This window comes from Phyllobates terribilis, unplaced genomic scaffold (genome assembly GCF_046119375.1).
Source record: "Phyllobates terribilis strain yellow unplaced genomic scaffold, ASM4611937v1 Scaffold_8__6_contigs__length_399053987, whole genome shotgun sequence".
NCBI classification, from domain to species: domain Eukaryota; kingdom Metazoa; phylum Chordata; class Amphibia; order Anura; family Dendrobatidae; genus Phyllobates; species Phyllobates terribilis.
Window position 1 is genome coordinate 345,399,229 of NW_027362768.1, and position 18,488 is coordinate 345,417,716.

The window sequence follows — 18,488 nt, forward strand, 5'->3', positions numbered from 1 at the left end:
AGCTCATTTTGGTTCAACTTCAGCAACTGTGCATTGCATTGCCATGTAATGTAATGCAATGCTATCTATCTAGCTCTCCCTCTATACTTCCTTTTGGATAAACAGACATATTAGGCAAGCATTTTGGAGCTTTCACCTAAATAACTACAGGTGGTGAGATAAGCTGCACAATATAATTGACCTTTCAGTATATTGTTGCACACACACCATCTATTTAGCAAATGCCCTTGTTATCAACAGCAGCCTTTTAAACTCACCTGAGCTAACAGGTATGTGAGCTGGTTACTCTGCTGCGCTTAAAATTTCTTTTTTGGTTTGCTACAATGCCTTTTCTGAAACATTGTCTCCCTCTGCTGGAACACTGACTTCTTTCATTTAATGCCTGCAGACTATAAAAGAGAAACCAACCCAAAAAGTTTGGTTGATTAGTCTGTGGCATTCTTTTAAACTGTTGCTTATGGCGGTCTCTGTGAGCTTCTCAGTGACATTCAGCCATCCAGGTATCCCGCCTGCAGTAGACGGAATGTGGCAATGGAACGCTGGCTGCGCGTGTCATAATAGGCTCTGAGCCTTTATATACCTGCGCACAGCAGCAGCCACCTTCAGTCTCCTGCTGGACAGCCAGCAGCAGCAGCAGGAGAGGTAATTAATCAGCAACCCTCCTGCTAAGGGTAGACAGCTGCTCGTTCCACCCCCCCCCCGCCTTAATTGGTTCTCCTCCCTTCCAACGGTGTTGAGGCGGGTGGGAACAGCCGGGGGTTGAGGGTACTGTGCTAAAAGAGGTGGAGTTATGCAGATCTAAAACGCGTGGATTGCAGCAGCAGCAAGCCGAAAAGTGCAGGCATGTGAGGGATCTAGAGGTTGACAGCATGTCTTCTTAACGGGAGTCCAGGTGGCCATCTCCACAAATGGACTTTTCAGAATCCTTGGGTGGCACCGTAGTCGGAAACCAATTCTGGTTATCGCTTCTCTGCCTTTTGGCTAAGATCAAGTGTAGTATCTGTTCTTATCAGTTTAATATCTGATACGTCCCCTATCTGGGGACCATATATTAAATGGATTTTTAGAACAGGGAGATGGAAAAAGAGCTTGCTCTGTCCACTCCACGCATTGACCTGGTATTGCAGTATCTCCAGGACCGCTGCACCCCTTCTTTAATGCAGTTTCTAAAATCAGAAAGAATTGAATTCAATGCTTTTTGTTCATTTGGCTTGTTTGTCGGATTTTGGGATGGACTCTTTGGCTTTGCTTTTCTTCTCCTCATTGGATTTTTCATGTTAAAAGTTGCAGAAGCCAGATGACAAGCTCATTTTGGTTCAACTTCAGCAACTGTGCATTGCATTGCCATGTAATGTAATGCAATGCTATCTATCTAGCTCTCCCTCTATACTTCCTTTTGGATAAACAGACATATTAGGCAAGCATTTTGGAGCTTTCACCTAAATAACTACAGGTGGTGAGATAAGCTGCACAATATAATTGACCTTTCAGTATATTGTTGCACACACACCATCTATTTAGCAAATGCCCTTGTTATCAACAGCAGCCTTTTAAACTCACCTGAGCTAACAGGTATGTGAGCTGGTTACTCTGCTGCGCTTAAAATTTCTTTTTTGGTTTGCTACAATGCCTTTTCTGAAACGTTGTCTCCCTCTGCTGGAACACTGACTTCTTTCATTTAATGCCTGCAGACTATAAAAGAGAAACCAACCCAAAAAGTTTGGTTGATTAGTCTGTGGCATTCTTTTAAACTGTTGCTTATGGCGGTCTCTGTGAGCTTCTCAGTGACATTCAGCCATCCAGGTATCCCGCCTGCAGTAGACGGAATGTGGCAATGGAACGCTGGCTGCGCGTGTCATAATAGGCTCTGAGCCTTTATATACCTGCGCACAGCAGCAGCCACCTTCAGTCTGCTGCTGGACAGCCAGCAGCAGCAGCAGCAGGAGAGGTAATTAATCAGCAACCCTCCTGCTAAGGGTAGACAGCTGCTCGTTCCACCCCCCCCCCGCCTTAATTGGTTCTCCTCCCTTCCAACGGTGTTGAGGTGGGTGGGAACAGCCGGGGGTTGAGGGTACTGTGCTAAAAGAGGTGGAGTTATGCAGATCTAAAACGCGTGGATTGCAGCAGCAGCAAGCCGAAAAGTGCAGGCATGTGAGGGATCTAGAGGTTGACAGCATGTCTTCTTAACGGGAGTCCAGGTGGCCATCTCCACAAATGGACTTTTCAGAATCCTTGGGTGGCACCGTAGTCGGAAACCAATTCTGGTTATCGCTTCTCGGCCTTTTGGCTAAGATCAAGTGTAGTATCTGTTCTTATCAGTTTAATATCTGATACGTCCCCTATCTGGGGACCATATATTAAATGGATTTTTAGAACAGGGAGATGGAAAAAGAGCTTGCTCTGTCCACTCCACGCATTGACCTGGTATTGCAGTATCTCCAGGACCGGTGCACCCCTTCTTTAATGCAGTTTCTAAAATCAGAAAGAATTGAATTCAATGCTTTTTGTTCATTTGGCTTGTTTGTCGGATTTTGGGATGGACTCTTTGGCTTTGCTTTTCTTCTCCTCATTGGATTTTTCATGTTAAAAGTTGCAGAAGCCAGATGACAAGCTCATTTTGGTTCAACTTCAGCAACTGTGCATTGCATTGCCATGTAATGTAATGCAATGCTATCTATCTAGCTCTCCCTCTATACTTCCTTTTGGATAAACAGACATATTAGGCAAGCATTTTGGAGCTTTCACCTAAATAACTACAGGTGGTGAAATAAGCTGCACAATATAATTGACCTTTCAGTATATTGTTGCACACACACCATCTATTTAGCAAATGCCCTTGTTATCAACAGCAGCCTTTTAAACTCACCTGAGCTAACAGGTATGTGAGCTGGTTACTCTGCTGCGCTTAAAATTTCTTTTTTGGTTTGCTACAATGCCTTTTCTGAAACGTTGTCTCCCTCTGCTGGAACACTGACTTCTTTCATTTAATGCCTGCAGACTATAAAAGAGAAACCAACCCAAAAAGTTTGGTTGATTAGTCTGTGGCATTCTTTTAAACTGTTGCTTATGGCGGTCTCTGTGAGCTTCTCAGTGACATTCAGCCATCCAGGTATCCCGCCTGCAGTAGACGGAATGTGGCAATGGAACGCTGGCTGCGCGTGTCATAATAGGCTCTGAGCCTTTATATACCTGCGCACAGCAGCAGCCACCTTCAGTCTGCTGCTGGATAGCCAGCAGCAGCAGCAGCAGGAGAGGTAATTAATCAGCAACCCTCCTGCTAAGGGTAGACAGCTGCTCGTTCCACCCCCCCCCCGCCTTAATTGGTTCTCCTCCCTTCCAACGGTGTTGAGGCGGGTGGGAACAGCCGGGGGTTGAGGGTACTGTGCTAAAAGAGGTGGAGTTATGCAGATCTAAAACGCGTGGATTGCAGCAGCAGCAAGCCGAAAAGTGCAGGCATGTGAGGGATCTAGAGGTTGACAGCATGTCTTCTTAACGGGAGTCCAGGTGGCCATCTCCACAAATGGACTTTTCAGAATCCTTGGGTGGCACCGTAGTCGGAAACCAATTCTGGTTATCGCTTCTCGGCCTTTTGGCTAAGATCAAGTGTAGTATCTGTTCTTATCAGTTTAATATCTGATACGTCCCCTATCTGGGGACCATATATTAAATGGATTTTTAGAACAGGGAGATGGAAAAAGAGCTTGCTCTGTCCACTCCACGCATTGACCTGGTATTGCAGTATCTCCAGGACCGGTGCACCCCTTCTTTAATGCAGTTTCTAAAATCAGAAAGAATTGAATTCAATGCTTTTTGTTCATTTGGCTTGTTTGTCGGATTTTGGGATGGACTCTTTGGCTTTGCTTTTCTTCTCCTCATTGGATTTTTCATGTTAAAAGTTGCAGAAGCCAGATGACAAGCTCATTTTGGTTCAACTTCAGCAACTGTGCATTGCATTGCCATGTAATGTAATGCAATGCTATCTATCTAGCTCTCCCTCTATACTTCCTTTTGGATAAACAGACATATTAGGCAAGCATTTTGGAGCTTTCACCTAAATAACTACAGGTGGTGAGATAAGCTGCACAATATAATTGACCTTTCAGTATATTGTTGCACACACACCATCTATTTAGCAAATGCCCTTGTTATCAACAGCAGCCTTTTAAACTCACCTGAGCTAACAGGTATGTGAGCTGGTTACTCTGCTGCGCTTAAAATTTCTTTTTTGGTTTGCTACAATGCCTTTTCTGAAACGTTGTCTCCCTCTGCTGGAACACTGACTTCTTTCATTTAATGCCTGCAGACTATAAAAGAGAAACCAACCCAAAAAGTTTGGTTGATTAGTCTGTGGCATTCTTTTAAACTGTTGCTTATGGCGGTCTCTGTGAGCTTCTCAGTGACATTCAGCCATCCAGGTATCCCGCCTGCAGTAGACGGAATGTGGCAATGGAACGCTGGCTGCGCGTGTCATAATAGGCTCTGAGCCTTTATATACCTGCGCACAGCAGCAGCCACCTTCAGTCTGCTGCTGGACAGCCAGCAGCAGCAGCAGCAGGAGAGGTAATTAATCAGCAACCCTCCTGCTAAGGGTAGACAGCTGCTCGTTCCACCCCCCCCCCCCGCCTTAATTGGTTCTCCTCCCTTCCAACGGTGTTGAGGCGGGTGGGAACAGCCGGGGGTTGAGGGTACTGTGCTAAAAGAGGTGGAGTTATGCAGATCTAAAACGCGTGGATTGCAGCAGCAGCAAGCCGAAAAGTGCAGGCATGTGAGGGATCTAGAGGTTGACAGCATGTCTTCTTAACGGGAGTCCAGGTGGCCATCTCCACAAATGGACTTTTCAGAATCCTTGGGTGGCACCGTAGTCGGAAACCAATTCTGGTTATCGCTTCTCGGCCTTTTGGCTAAGATCAAGTGTAGTATCTGTTCTTATCAGTTTAATATCTGATACGTCCCCTATCTGGGGACCATATATTAAATGGATTTTTAGAACAGGGAGATTGAAAAAGAGCTTGCTCTGTCCACTCCACGCATTGACCTGGTATTGCAGTATCTCCAGGACCGGTGCACCCCTTCTTTAATGCAGTTTCTAAAATCAGAAAGAATTGAATTGTTATGCACACGCCCGGGCTAAGCGGCGTGTGCGTGTGATTGGTAGTGATTCCACTGGACCGTGCCGGAGAGTGTATGCCTGGAGGGGCGTGACTAGGTATTCACCCGATCCGACCAGGGTCGCACGACGGCATACGACGCCAGTGCACCAAGGAGGAACCGAGCAGAGGGACCAGGTGCTACTCCAGGACAGACCCCGGACACGGCTGTTGACCCACACAGGGGAATACAGGAACAGGCTGGTAGGCTGGCACACAGACTGGTGGGTATAGGCAGGCACGACTGGTATGCAGGCAGGCGGGTATGCAGGCAGGGGGGTAAAGGCAAGGCAGGACAGGACTGCCGGAGCAGCGGGCAGAAGCAGGGCAGGACAGGACTGCCGGAGCAGCGGGCAGAAGCAGGGCAGGACAGGACTGCCGGAGCAGCGGGCAGAAGCAGGGCAGGACAGGACTGCCGGAGCAGCGGGCAGAAGCAGGGCAGGACAGGACTGCCAGAGCAGCGGGCAGAAGCAGGGCAGGACAGGACTGCCGGAGCAGCGGGCAGAAGCAGGGCAGGACAGGACTCTGTTCACACGGAACAGACAGGAAGGGAAAGACAGAGCCAGACACCCACAGGGTACTTGCAGTGAAGTAGCGAGTGGACCACAAACTCACAAACGGGAGTACAGAGACAACAGGCAGGAGTTAGGTACGAGTTCAGACTCTGCAGAAAAAGGAAGGGAACGGACATAGAGGCAAAACAGGTAAAGGATAGGAGAGAGTTCAGACTGGAACTGAGTGTACGGAGGAGACCGACACTGCAGCGGGATACAGGAGCGGGTCTGGGAATACTGCCCCCAGAGAGGCGGGACGAACAGGCAAGGAGCGTGTTCAGACAGGACAGACAAGATACAGGAGCGGGTCTAGGTTTTCGGCCCCTAGAAGGCGGGAGGAACAGGCTAGGAGCGTGTTCAGACAGGACAGACAAGATACACAGAAAGGACTCAGTTCAGACACGGGAACTAATACCGCAAAGCAGGAGACATACAGGACTAGTTCAGACACGGGAACTAACACCGCAAAGCAGGAGACATACAGGACACAGTTCAGACACGGGAGCTGATACCGCAAAGCAGGAGACATACAGGACTAAGTTCAGACAGGCCTGGAAATACAGCCTCCAGGAAAGGCAGACAAGGAAACAAAGACGGGACCTGGCACCTACAGAGTGCAAGCACACACTGAAGGAAAACACTATGCTCAGGCAGGGATAGAAGGGAGCTGCTGAGCTATATACCAAGTGACAGACAGCAATAGGCTGAGGACGCACAAGGGGTGTGACCCACAGCAGGTACAAAAGGCAGGAAGTGATCGGGCGCCGCCCTTAAGCAGCAGAAACAGACACAAACAGACAGCATGGAGGGAAGCCAGAGAGACATTCTGGACAGGAGATCAAGTGCGCCCTCTTGCACAGTGGGAGATGGACCACTATGCAAGGACGCCGCCAGGTATGTTACAGTACCTCCCCCCTTACGCCCCCTCTTCTTCAGGCCTGCCAGAATCTTCCGCAGGGAATTCGAGGACCAGTCGTTCACTGGGTTGGAGGGGGACAGAGACTTGAGGGTAATCTCTGCTTCGAGGTACATCTTGTCAAGCTCACAGGAAAAAATAGACGGGTTATCAGGTACATAATGAGGAAAAGTCACTGTCTCTTTGTTATCTGGTGGTATCCCGGAGGATTCAGGAAACAACTGGAGGTCCTCCGCCGGGTCAGAAGAGTGCAGAGGCTCAGAGAAAACAACTGCTTCAGAGTACACTAGGTCGGACTCACTGGAGGAAGCAGGCGAGGCATCAGATCCAGGATATAGGAAAGTCTCTGTCCATTCACCACCAGGTGGCACCCCGAAGGATTCTGAACACAACTGGAGGTCCTCCGCCTGGTCGGAGGGGTGTAGAGACTCAGGAGTAACCTCTGCTTCGGAGTACACTAGGTTGGACTCACTGGACGAAGCGAGCGAGGTATCAGGTACAGAGTATAGGAAAGTCTCTGTCCATTCACCACCAGGTGGCACCCCGAAGGGTTCTGAACACAACTGGAGGTCCTCCGCCTGGTCGGAGGGGTGTAGAGACTCAGGAGTAACCTCTGCTTCGGAGTACACTAGGTTGGACTCACTGGACGAAGCGAGCGAGGTATCAGGTACAGAGTATAGGAGAGTCTCTGTCCTTTCGCTACCAGGTAGCACCCCGAAGGGTTCAGGAGACAACTGGAGATCCTCCGCCTGGTCGGAGAGGTGTAGAGACTCGGAGGTAACTACCACTTTGGGGTACCCATTGTCAGGCTCACAGGACGAAGCGGACAAGGTATTGAGTACCGGGTGTAGAGAAGTCTCTCTCCATTTGTCATCGAGTGGTATCCCGGAGGATTCTGGAGGCAACAGGGGATCCTCCGCCAGGTAGTAGAGGTGCACAGACTCTGAGGTAACCACAGCTTTGGAGCATCCTTGGACATGCACACCGGTTAAAGAGAGAGAAGCAACTGATGCCGGGTGCAGGAAGTTCTCCTGTGTGGAGTCTGGATGGGCAGAAGTCTCTTCGGGCAGGAGAACTGGTGCCCTACCCACGCACATTACCCATTGGGGTTTCTCCGGGATACAGGGAGATGAAGCTTCAGTAGGGACTTCAAGGTTGGGGTCAGGAGGTCTCAGGGAGGACAGACCCTGGCGTGACGGCTTGCCTCTAAGTCTAGCACGTCTGGACTGCCTCTTGAGGTTGAGAGAAGTATTCCGGAAAGCGTAGTCACCCTGTGAGGATTCTGGGTGGGCAGTAGTCTCATTGGGCTGGAGGACTATTGCGCTACCCACACACATTACCCATTGGGGCTGCTCCGGGATATTGGGAAGTGAAGCTTCAGCAGGAGCCTCCGGGTTAGGATCATCGAAGACCGTTAGAAAGGCCACCAGGAAGGCCATTAGGTCCCGGAGGATCGGATCCTGTGTTTCATATAGGGGGTTGATCCATTCCAAGGCATCACCCGCCAGGTAAGACATCATAAAGGCCACTTTAGCCCAATCGGAAGGAAAATAAAGAGGGTAGGCCTTAAAGTGTAGCATGCATTCCTCCACAAATGCACGACACTGTCTTGGATCCCCATAGTAACGTGGCGGATCCGCAGGAACGAGAGCTGATAGATCCATCTGGACGGTGCGTAATTCGCCTGGAACTCAGCTAAGGGAAAAAAAATTTATTTATTTATTTTAATGCATATATTCGCTGGAAAAACTTCTCAAAGAGCGAAGGCCGTGGGGCTCAACGGGAACCATGGCCTGAGCATGCTGTTATGCACACGCCCGGGCTAAGCGGCGTGTGCGTGTGATTGGTAGTGATTCCACTGGACCGTGCCGGAGAGTGTATGCCTGGAGGGGCGTGACTAGGTATTCACCCGATCCGACCAGGGTCGCACGACGGCATACGACGCCAGTGCACCAAGGAGGAACCGAGCAGAGGGACCAGGTGCTACTCCAGGACAGACCCCAGACACGGCTGTTGACCCACACAGGGGAATACAGGAACAGGCTGGTAGGCTGGCACACAGACTGGTGGGTATAGGCAGGCACGACTGGTATGCAGGCAGGCGGGTATGCAGGCAGGGGGGTAAAGGCAAGGCAGGACAGGACTGCCGGAGCAGCGGGCAGAAGCAGGGCAGGACAGGACTGCCGGAGCAGCGGGCAGAAGCAGGGCAGGACAGGACTGCCGGAGCAGCGGGCAGAAGCAGGGCAGGACAGGACTGCCGGAGCAGCGGGCAGAAGCAGGGCAGGACAGGACTGCCAGAGCAGCTGGCAGAAGCAGGGCAGGACAGGACTGCCGGAGCAGCGGGCAGAAGCAGGGCAGGACAGGACTCTGTTCACACGGAACAGACAGGAAGGGAAAGACAGAGCCAGACACCCACAGGGTACTTGCAGTGAAGTAGCGAGTGGACCACAAACTCACAAACGGGAGTACAGAGACAACAGGCAGGAGTTAGGTACGAGTTCAGACTCTGCAGAAAAAGGAAGGGAACGGACATAGAGGCAAAACAGGTAAAGGATAGGAGAGAGTTCAGACTGGAACTGAGTGTACGGAGGAGACCGACACTGCAGCGGGATACAGGAGCGGGTCTGGGAATACTGCCCCCAGAGAGGCGGGACGAACAGGCAAGGAGCGTGTTCAGACAGGACAGACAAGATACAGGAGCGGGTCTAGGTAATCGGCCCCTAGAAGGCGGGAGGAACAGGCTAGGAGCGTGTTCAGACAGGACAGACAAGATACACAGAAAGGACTCAGTTCAGACACGGGAACTAATACCGCAAAGCAGGAGACATACAGGACTAGTTCAGACACGGGAACTAACACCGCAAAGCAGGAGACATACAGGACACAGTTCAGACACGGGAGCTGATACCGCAAAGCAGGAGACATACAGGACTAAGTTCAGACAGGCCTGGAAATACAGCCTCCAGGAAAGGCAGACAAGGAAACAAAGACGGGACCTGGCACCTACAGAGTGCAAGCACACACTGAAGGAAAACACTATGCTCAGGCAGGGATAGAAGGGAGCTGCTGAGCTATATACCAAGTGACAGACAGCAATAGGCTGAGGACGCACAAGGGGTGTGACCCACAGCAGGTACAAAAGGCAGGAAGTGATCGGGCGCCGCCCTTAAGCAGCAGAAACAGACACAAACAGACAGCATGGAGGGAAGCCAGAGAGACATTCTGGACAGGAGATCAAGTGCGCCCTCTTGCACAGTGGGAGATGGACCACTATGCAAGGACGCCGCCAGGTATGTTACAGTACCTCCCCCCTTACGCCCCCTCTTCTTCAGGCCTGCCAGAATCTTCCGCAGGGAATTCGAGGACCAGTCGTTCACTGGGTTGGAGGGGGACAGAGACTTGAGGGTAATCTCTGCTTCGAGGTACATCTTGTCAAGCTCACAGGAAAAAATAGACGGGTTATCAGGTACATAATGAGGAAAAGTCACTGTCTCTTTGTTATCTGGTGGTATCCCGGAGGATTCAGGAAACAACTGGAGGTCCTCCGCCGGGTCAGAAGAGTGCAGAGGCTCAGAGAAAACAACTGCTTCAGAGTACACTAGGTCGGACTCACTGGAGGAAGCAGGCGAGGCATCAGATCCAGGATATAGGAAAGTCTCTGTCCATTCACCACCAGGTGGCACCCCGAAGGATTCTGAACACAACTGGAGGTCCTCCGCCTGGTCGGAGGGGTGTAGAGACTCAGGAGTAACCTCTGCTTCGGAGTACACTAGGTTGGACTCACTGGACGAAGCGAGCGAGGTATCAGGTACAGAGTATAGGAAAGTCTCTGTCCATTCACCACCAGGTGGCACCCCGAAGGGTTCTGAACACAACTGGAGGTCCTCCGCCTGGTCGGAGGGGTGTAGAGACTCAGGAGTAACCTCTGCTTCGGAGTACACTAGGTTGGACTCACTGGACGAAGCGAGCGAGGTATCAGGTACAGAGTATAGGAGAGTCTCTGTCCTTTCGCTACCAGGTAGCACCCCGAAGGGTTCAGGAGACAACTGGAGATCCTCCGCCTGGTCGGAGAGGTGTAGAGACTCGGAGGTAACTACCACTTTGGGGTACCCATTGTCAGGCTCACAGGACGAAGCGGACAAGGTATTGAGTACCGGGTGTAGAGAAGTCTCTCTCCATTTGTCATCGAGTGGTATCCCGGAGGATTCTGGAGGCAACAGGGGATCCTCCGCCAGGTAGTAGAGGTGCACAGACTCTGAGGTAACCACAGCTTTGGAGCATCCTTGGACATGCACACCGGTTAAAGAGAGAGAAGCAACTGATGCCGGGTGCAGGAAGTTCTCCTGTGTGGAGTCTGGATGGGCAGAAGTCTCTTCGGGCAGGAGAACTGGTGCCCTACCCACGCACATTACCCATTGGGGTTTCTCCGGGATACAGGGAGATGAAGCTTCAGTAGGGACTTCAAGGTTGGGGTCAGGAGGTCTCAGGGAGGACAGACCCTGGCGTGACGGCTTGCCTCTAAGTCTAGCACGTCTGGACTGCCTCTTGAGGTTGAGAGAAGTATTCCGGAAAGCGTAGTCACCCTGTGAGGATTCTGGGTGGGCAGTAGTCTCATTGGGCTGGAGGACTATTGCGCTACCCACACACATTACCCATTGGGGCTGCTCCGGGATATTGGGAAGTGAAGCTTCAGCAGGAGCCTCCGGGTTAGGATCATCGAAGACCGTTAGAAAGGCCACCAGGAAGGCCATTAGGTCCCGGAGGATCGGATCCTGTGTTTCATATAGGGGGTTGATCCATTCCAAGGCATCACCCGCCAGGTAAGACATCATAAAGGCCACTTTAGCCCAATCGGAAGGAAAATAAAGAGGGTAGGCCTTAAAGTGTAGCATGCATTCCTCCACAAATGCACGACACTGTCTTGGATCCCCATAGTAACGTGGCGGATCCGCAGGAACGAGAGCTGATAGATCCATCTGGACGGTGCGTAATTCGCCTGGAACTCAGCTAAGGGAAAAAAAATTTATTTATTTATTTTAATGCATATATTCGCTGGAAAAACTTCTCAAAGAGCGAAGGCCGTGGGGCTCAACGGGAACCATGGCCTGAGCATGCTGTTATGCACACGCCCGGGCTAAGCGGCGTGTGCGTGTGATTGGTAGTGATTCCACTGGACCGTGCCGGAGAGTGTATGCCTGGAGGGGCGTGACTAGGTATTCACCCGATCCGACCAGGGTCGCACGACGGCATACGACGCCAGTGCACCAAGGAGGAACCGAGCAGAGGGACCAGGTGCTACTCCAGGACAGACCCCAGACACGGCTGTTGACCCACACAGGGGAATACAGGAACAGGCTGGTAGGCTGGCACACAGACTGGTGGGTATAGGCAGGCACGACTGGTATGCAGGCAGGCGGGTATGCAGGCAGGGGGGTAAAGGCAAGGCAGGACAGGACTGCCGGAGCAGCGGGCAGAAGCAGGGCAGGACAGGACTGCCGGAGCAGCGGGCAGAAGCAGGGCAGGACAGGACTGCCGGAGCAGCGGGCAGAAGCAGGGCAGGACAGGACTGCCAGAGCAGCTGGCAGAAGCAGGGCAGGACAGGACTGCCGGAGCAGCGGGCAGAAGCAGGGCAGGACAGGACTCTGTTCACACGGAACAGACAGGAAGGGAAAGACAGAGCCAGACACCCACAGGGTACTTGCAGTGAAGTAGCGAGTGGACCACAAACTCACAAACGGGAGTACAGAGACAACAGGCAGGAGTTAGGTACGAGTTCAGACTCTGCAGAAAAAGGAAGGGAACGGACATAGAGGCAAAACAGGTAAAGGACAGGAGAGAGTTCAGACTGGAACTGAGTGTACGGAGGAGACCGACACTGCAGCGGGATACAGGAGCGGGTCTGGGAATACTGCCCCCAGAGAGGCGGGACGAACAGGCAAGGAGCGTGTTCAGACAGGACAGACAAGATACAGGAGCGGGTCTAGGTAATCGGCCCCTAGAAGGCGGGAGGAACAGGCTAGGAGCGTGTTCAGACAGGACAGACAAGATACACAGAAAGGACTCAGTTCAGACACGGGAACTAATACCGCAAAGCAGGAGACATACAGGACTAGTTCAGACACGGGAACTAACACCGCAAAGCAGGAGACATACAGGACACAGTTCAGACACGGGAGCTGATACCGCAAAGCAGGAGACATACAGGACTAAGTTCAGACAGGCCTGGAAATACAGCCTCCAGGAAAGGCAGACAAGGAAACAAAGACGGGACCTGGCACCTACAGAGTGCAAGCACACACTGAAGGAAAACACTATGCTCAGGCAGGGATAGAAGGGAGCTGCTGAGCTATATACCAAGTGACAGACAGCAATAGGCTGAGGACGCACAAGGGGTGTGACCCACAGCAGGTACAAAAGGCAGGAAGTGATCGGGCGCCGGCCTTAAGCAGCAGAAACAGACACAAACAGACAGCATGGAGGGAAGCCAGAGAGACATTCTGGACAGGAGATCAAGTGCGCCCTCTTGCACAGTGGGAGATGGACCACTATGCAAGGACGCCGCCAGGTATGTTACATGAATTCAATGCTTTTTGTTCATTTGGCTTGTTTGTCGGATTTTGGGATGGACTCTTTGGCTTTGCTTTTCTTCTCCTCATTGGATTTTTCATGTTAAAAGTTGCAGAAGCCAGATGACAAGCTCATTTTGGTTCAACTTCAGCAACTGTGCATTGCATTGCCATGTAATGTAATGCAATGCTATCTATCTAGCTCTCCCTCTATACTTCCTTTTGGATAAACAGACATATTAGGCAAGCATTTTGGAGCTTTCACCTAAATAACTACAGGTGGTGAGATAAGCTGCACAATATAATTGACCTTTCAGTATATTGTTGCACACACACCATCTATTTAGCAAATGCCCTTGTTATCAACAGCAGCCTTTTAAACTCACCTGAGCTAACAGGTATGTGAGCTGGTTACTCTGCTGCGCTTAAAATTTCTTTTTTGGTTTGCTACAATGCCTTTTCTGAAACGTTGTCTCCCTCTGCTGGAACACTGACTTCTTTCACTTAATGCCTGCAGACTATAAAAGAGAAACCAACCCAAAAAGTTTGGTTGATTAGTCTGTGGGATTCTTTTAAACTGTTGCTTATGGCGGTCTCTGTGAGCTTCTCAGTGACATTCAGCCATCCAGGTATCCCGCCTGCAGTAGACGGAATGTGGCAATGGAACGCTGGCTGCGCGTGTCTTAATAGGCTCTGAGCCTTTATATACCTGCGCACAGCAGCAGCCACCTTCAGTCTGCTGCTGGACAGCCAGCAGCAGCAGCAGCAGGAGAGGTAATTAATCAGCAACCCTCCTGCTAAGGGTAGACAGCTGCTCGTTCCACCCCCCCCCGCCTTAATTGGTTCTCCTCCCTTCCAACGGTGTTGAGGCGGGTGGGAACAGCCGGGGGTTGAGGGTACTGTGCTAAAAGAGGTGGAGTTATGCAGATCTAAAACGCGTGGATTGCAGCAGCAGCAAGCCGAAAAGTGCAGGCATGTGAGGGCTCTAGAGGTTGACAGCATGTCTTCTTAACGGGAGTCCAGGTGGCCATCTCCACAAATGGACTTTTCAGAATCCTTGGGTGGCACCGTAGTCGGAAACCAATTCTGGTTATCGCTTCTCGGCCTTTTGGCTAAGATCAAGTGTAGTATCTGTTCTTATCAGTTTAATATCTGATACGTCCCCTATCTGGGGACCATATATTAAATGGATTTTTAGAACAGGGAGATGGAAAAAGAGCTTGCTCTGTCCACTCCACGCATTGACCTGGTATTGCAGTATCTCCAGGACCGGTGCACCCCTTCTTTAATGCAGTTTCTAAAATCAGAAAGAATTGAATTCAATGCTTTTTGTTCATTTGGCTTGTTTGTCGGATTTTGGGATGGACTCTTTGGCTTTGCTTTTCTTCTCCTCATTGGATTTTTCATGTTAAAAGTTGCAGAAGCCAGATGACAAGCTCATTTTGGTTCAACTTCAGCAACTGTGCATTGCATTGCCATGTAATGTAATGCAATGCTATCTATCTAGCTCTCCCTCTATACTTCCTTTTGGATAAACAGACATATTAGGCAAGCATTTTGGAGCTTTCACCTAAATAACTACAGGTGGTGAGATAAGCTGCACAATATAATTGACCTTTCAGTATATTGTTGCACACACACCATCTATTTAGCAAATGCCCTTGTTATCAACAGCAGCCTTTTAAACTCACCTGAGCTAACAGGTATGTGAGCTGGTTACTCTGCTGCGCTTAAAATTTCTTTTTTGGTTTGCTACAATGCCTTTTCTGAAACGTTGTCTCCCTCTGCTGGAACACTGACTTCTTTCATTTAATGCCTGCAGACTATAAAAGAGAAACCAACCCAAAAAGTTTGGTTGATTAGTCTGTGGCATTCTTTTAAACTGTTGCTTATGGCGGTCTCTGTGAGCTTCTCAGTGACATTCAGCCATCCAGGTATCCCGCCTGCAGTAGACGGAATGTGGCAATGGTACGCTGGCTGCGCGTGTCATAATAGGCTCTGAGCCTTTATATACCTGCGCACAGCAGCAGCCACCTTCAGTCTGCTGCTGGACAGCCAGCAGCAGCAGCAGGAGAGGTAATTAATCAGCAACCCTCCTGCTAAGGGTAGACAGCTGCTCGTTCCACCCCCCCCCCCCGCCTTAATTGGTTCTCCTCCCTTCCAACGGTGTTGAGGCGGGTGGGAACAGCTGGGGGTTGAGGGTACTGTGCTAAAAGAGGTGGAGTTATGCAGATCTAAAACGCGTGGATTGCAGCAGCAGCAAGCCGAAAAGTGCAGGCATGTGAGGGATCTAGAGGTTGACAGCATGTCTTCTTAACGGGAGTCCAGGTGGCCATCTCCACAAATGGACTTTTCAGAATCCTTGGGTGGCACCGTAGTCGGAAACCAATTCTGGTTATCGCTTCTCGGCCTTTTGGCTAAGATCAAGTGTAGTATCTTTTGAAAAGGCAGTTTTGTCCTTGGGCTGCCCTAGTAAATTGATGCATATTACACACTGGTTTGGTGCACTTGTTAGTACGCCAGGTGGCTCATAGAGTTATCTGATGGAAAACATGGCCCTCCAGGATCGAAGTCACTAGGCTGGGTAAGTGTGAGGGCTTTGGAGCAATGTGCCCCAGGAGTAGGCGCCCTGGTGGGAGTCCAAGCTTACTGGGACTGGGAACCCCAGAAAGACTTGGCTTCGTAGCACGCCGCACCTTGGCCAATCATACTTTCTGAGCAACCCCCCCTATTCCTGGCCTCCGGGCTAGGAAGGGGAATTTTTATAAACCCGGTCGGAGGTCCGGTCAGCTTTGGGCTGAGAAACCAACACAGGCTCCAGCTCCACTAGGGTGGCAGCCTAGATGGAAGCTGGGAGCACGAAAACGGCTCTTCTCCGGCTTCGGCTAGGGAGAGCATCGGAGATCCCTGACCCTCGCTGTGGCCTTCTGGCTCGGAGGGATGGGGATGGTTTATTGGGGACCCTCTCCTCCGGGAAGGGTCCACATGAATCCTCGCCTCGTGCGCTGTTTTGGTGTGACTTTGGTCACATTTTTCAGTGCCTTGGATGCAGCTTCAATCAAAAATCTGTTCTTATCAGTTTAATATCTGATACGTCCCCTATCTGGGGACCATATATTAAATGGATTTTTAGAACAGGGAGATGGAAAAAGAGCTTGCTCTGTCCACTCCACGCATTGACCTGGTATTGCAGTATCTCCAGGACCGGTGCACCCCTTCTTTAATGCAGTTTCTAAAATCAGAAAGAATTGAATTCAATGCTTTTTGTTCATTTGGCTTGTTTGTCGGATTTTGGGATGGACTCTTTGGCTTTGCTTTTCTTCTCCTCATTGGATTTTTCATGTTAAAAGTTGCAGAAGCCAGATGACAAGCTCATTTTGGTTCAACTTCAGCAACTGTGCATTGCATTGCCATGTAATGTAATGCAATGCTATCTATCTAGCTCTCCCTCTATACTTCCTTTTGGATAAACAGACATATTAGGCAAGCATTTTGGAGCTTTCACCTAAATAACTACAGGTGGTGAGATAAGCTGCACAATTTAATTGACCTTTCAGTATATTGTTGCACACACACCATCTATTTAGCAAATGCCCTTGTTATCAACAGCAGCCTTTTAAACTCACCTGAGCTAACAGGTATGTGAGCTGGTTACTCTGCTGCGCTTAAAATTTCTTTTTTGGTTTGCTACAATGCCTTTTCTGAAACGTTGTCTCCCTCTGCTGGAACACTGACTTCTTTCATTTAATGCCTGCAGACTATAAAAGAGAAACCAACCCAAAAAGTTTGGTTGATTAGTCTGTGGCATTCTTTTAAACTGTTGCTTATGGCGGTCTCTGTGAGCTTCTCAGTGACATTCAGCCATCCAGGTATCCCGCCTGCAGTAGACGGAATGTGGCAATGGAACGCTGGCTGCGCGTGTCATAATAGGCTCTGAGCCTTTATATACCTGCGCACAGCAGCAGCCACCTTCAGTCTGCTGCTGGACAGCCAGCAGCAGCAGCAGCAGGAGAGGTAATTAATCAGCAACCCTCCTGCTAAGGGTAGACAGCTGCTCGTTCCACCCCCCCCCCCCCCCCGCCTTAATTGGTTCTCCTCCCTTCCAACGGTGTTGAGGCGGGTGGGAACAGCCGGGGGTTGAGGGTACTGTGCTAAAAGAGGTGGAGTTATGCAGATCTAAAACGCGTGGATTGCAGCAGCAGCAAGCCGAAAAGTGCAGGCATGTGAGGGATCTAGAGGTTGACAGCATGTCTTCTTAACGGGAGTCCAGGTGGCCATCTCCACAAATGGACTTTTCAGAATCCTTGGGTGGCACCGTAGTCGGAAACCAATTCTGGTTATCGCTTCTCGGCCTTTTGGCTAAGATCAAGTGTAGTATCTGTTCTTATCAGTTTAATATCTGATACGTCCCCTATCTGGGGACCATATATTAAATGGATTTTTAGAACAGGGAGATGGAAAAAGAGCTTGCTCTGTCCACTCCACGCATTGACCTGGTATTGCAGTATCTCCAGGACCGGTGCACCCCTTCTTTAATGCAGTTTCTAAAATCAGAAAGAATTGAATTCAATGCTTTTTGTTCATTTGGCTTGTTTGTCGGATTTTGGGATGGACTCTTTGGCTTTGCTTTTCTTCTCCTCATTGGATTTTTCATGTTAAAAGTTGCAGAAGCCAGATGACAAGCTCATTTTGGTTCAACTTCAGCAACTGTGCATTGCATTGCCATGTAATGTAATGCAATGCTATCTATCTAGCTCTCCCTCTATACTTCCTTTTGGATAAACAGACATATTAGGCAAGCATTTTGGAGCTTTCACCTAAATAACTACAGGTGGTGAGATAAGCTGCACAATATAATTGACCTTTCAGTATATTGTTGCACACACACCATCTATTTAGCAAATGCCCTTGTTATCAACAGCAGCCTTTTAAACTCACCTGAGCTAACAGGTATGTGAGCTGGTTACTCTGCTGCGCTTAAAATTTCTTTTTTGGTTTGCTACAATGCCTTTTCTGAAACGTTGTCTCCCTCTGCTGGAACACTGACTTCTTTCATTTAATGCCTGCAGACTATAAAAGAGAAACCAACCCAAAAAGTTTGGTTGATTAGTCTTTGGCATTCTTTTAAACTGCTGCTTATGGCGGTCTCTGTGAGCTTCTCAGTGACATTCAGCCATCCAGGTATCCCGCCTGCAGTAGACGGAATGTGGCAATGGAACGCTGGCTGCGCGTGTCATAATAGGCTCTGAGCCTTTATATACCTGCGCACAGCAGTAGCCACCTTCAGTCTGCTGCTGGACAGCCA

At 50.0% G+C, this 18,488-nt stretch overlaps 6 non-coding genes and 2 pseudogenes across 6 annotated transcripts; all 8 read left to right on the top strand.

The window, feature by feature from the left end:
• Nucleotides 1-961: 961 nt before the first annotated feature.
• On the top strand, nt 962-1,152 carry LOC141159953 (U2 spliceosomal RNA). The gene has a single exon (XR_012249946.1). It is a non-coding gene; the product is annotated as a U2 spliceosomal RNA (small nuclear RNA).
• A 1,115-nt stretch (nt 1,153-2,267) lies between these two features.
• LOC141159498 (U2 spliceosomal RNA) lies at nt 2,268-2,458 on the top strand. Its single transcript, XR_012249504.1, has one exon. It is a non-coding gene; the product is annotated as a U2 spliceosomal RNA (small nuclear RNA).
• A 1,115-nt stretch (nt 2,459-3,573) lies between these two features.
• On the top strand, nt 3,574-3,764 carry LOC141159509 (U2 spliceosomal RNA). Its single transcript, XR_012249515.1, has one exon. It is a non-coding gene; the product is annotated as a U2 spliceosomal RNA (small nuclear RNA).
• Nucleotides 3,765-4,881: 1,117 nt separating this feature from the next.
• On the top strand, nt 4,882-5,072 carry LOC141159732 (U2 spliceosomal RNA). Its single transcript, XR_012249732.1, has one exon. It is a non-coding gene; the product is annotated as a U2 spliceosomal RNA (small nuclear RNA).
• Nucleotides 5,073-14,275: 9,203 nt separating this feature from the next.
• Nucleotides 14,276-14,466, top strand: LOC141159520 (U2 spliceosomal RNA). Its single transcript, XR_012249526.1, has one exon. It is a non-coding gene; the product is annotated as a U2 spliceosomal RNA (small nuclear RNA).
• A 1,114-nt stretch (nt 14,467-15,580) lies between these two features.
• On the top strand, nt 15,581-15,696 carry LOC141160346 (U2 spliceosomal RNA; annotated as a pseudogene).
• Nucleotides 15,697-16,220: 524 nt separating this feature from the next.
• LOC141160100 (U2 spliceosomal RNA) lies at nt 16,221-16,401 on the top strand (annotated as a pseudogene).
• Nucleotides 16,402-17,522: 1,121 nt separating this feature from the next.
• On the top strand, nt 17,523-17,713 carry LOC141159532 (U2 spliceosomal RNA). The gene has a single exon (XR_012249537.1). It is a non-coding gene; the product is annotated as a U2 spliceosomal RNA (small nuclear RNA).
• Nucleotides 17,714-18,488: the final 775 nt, after the last annotated feature.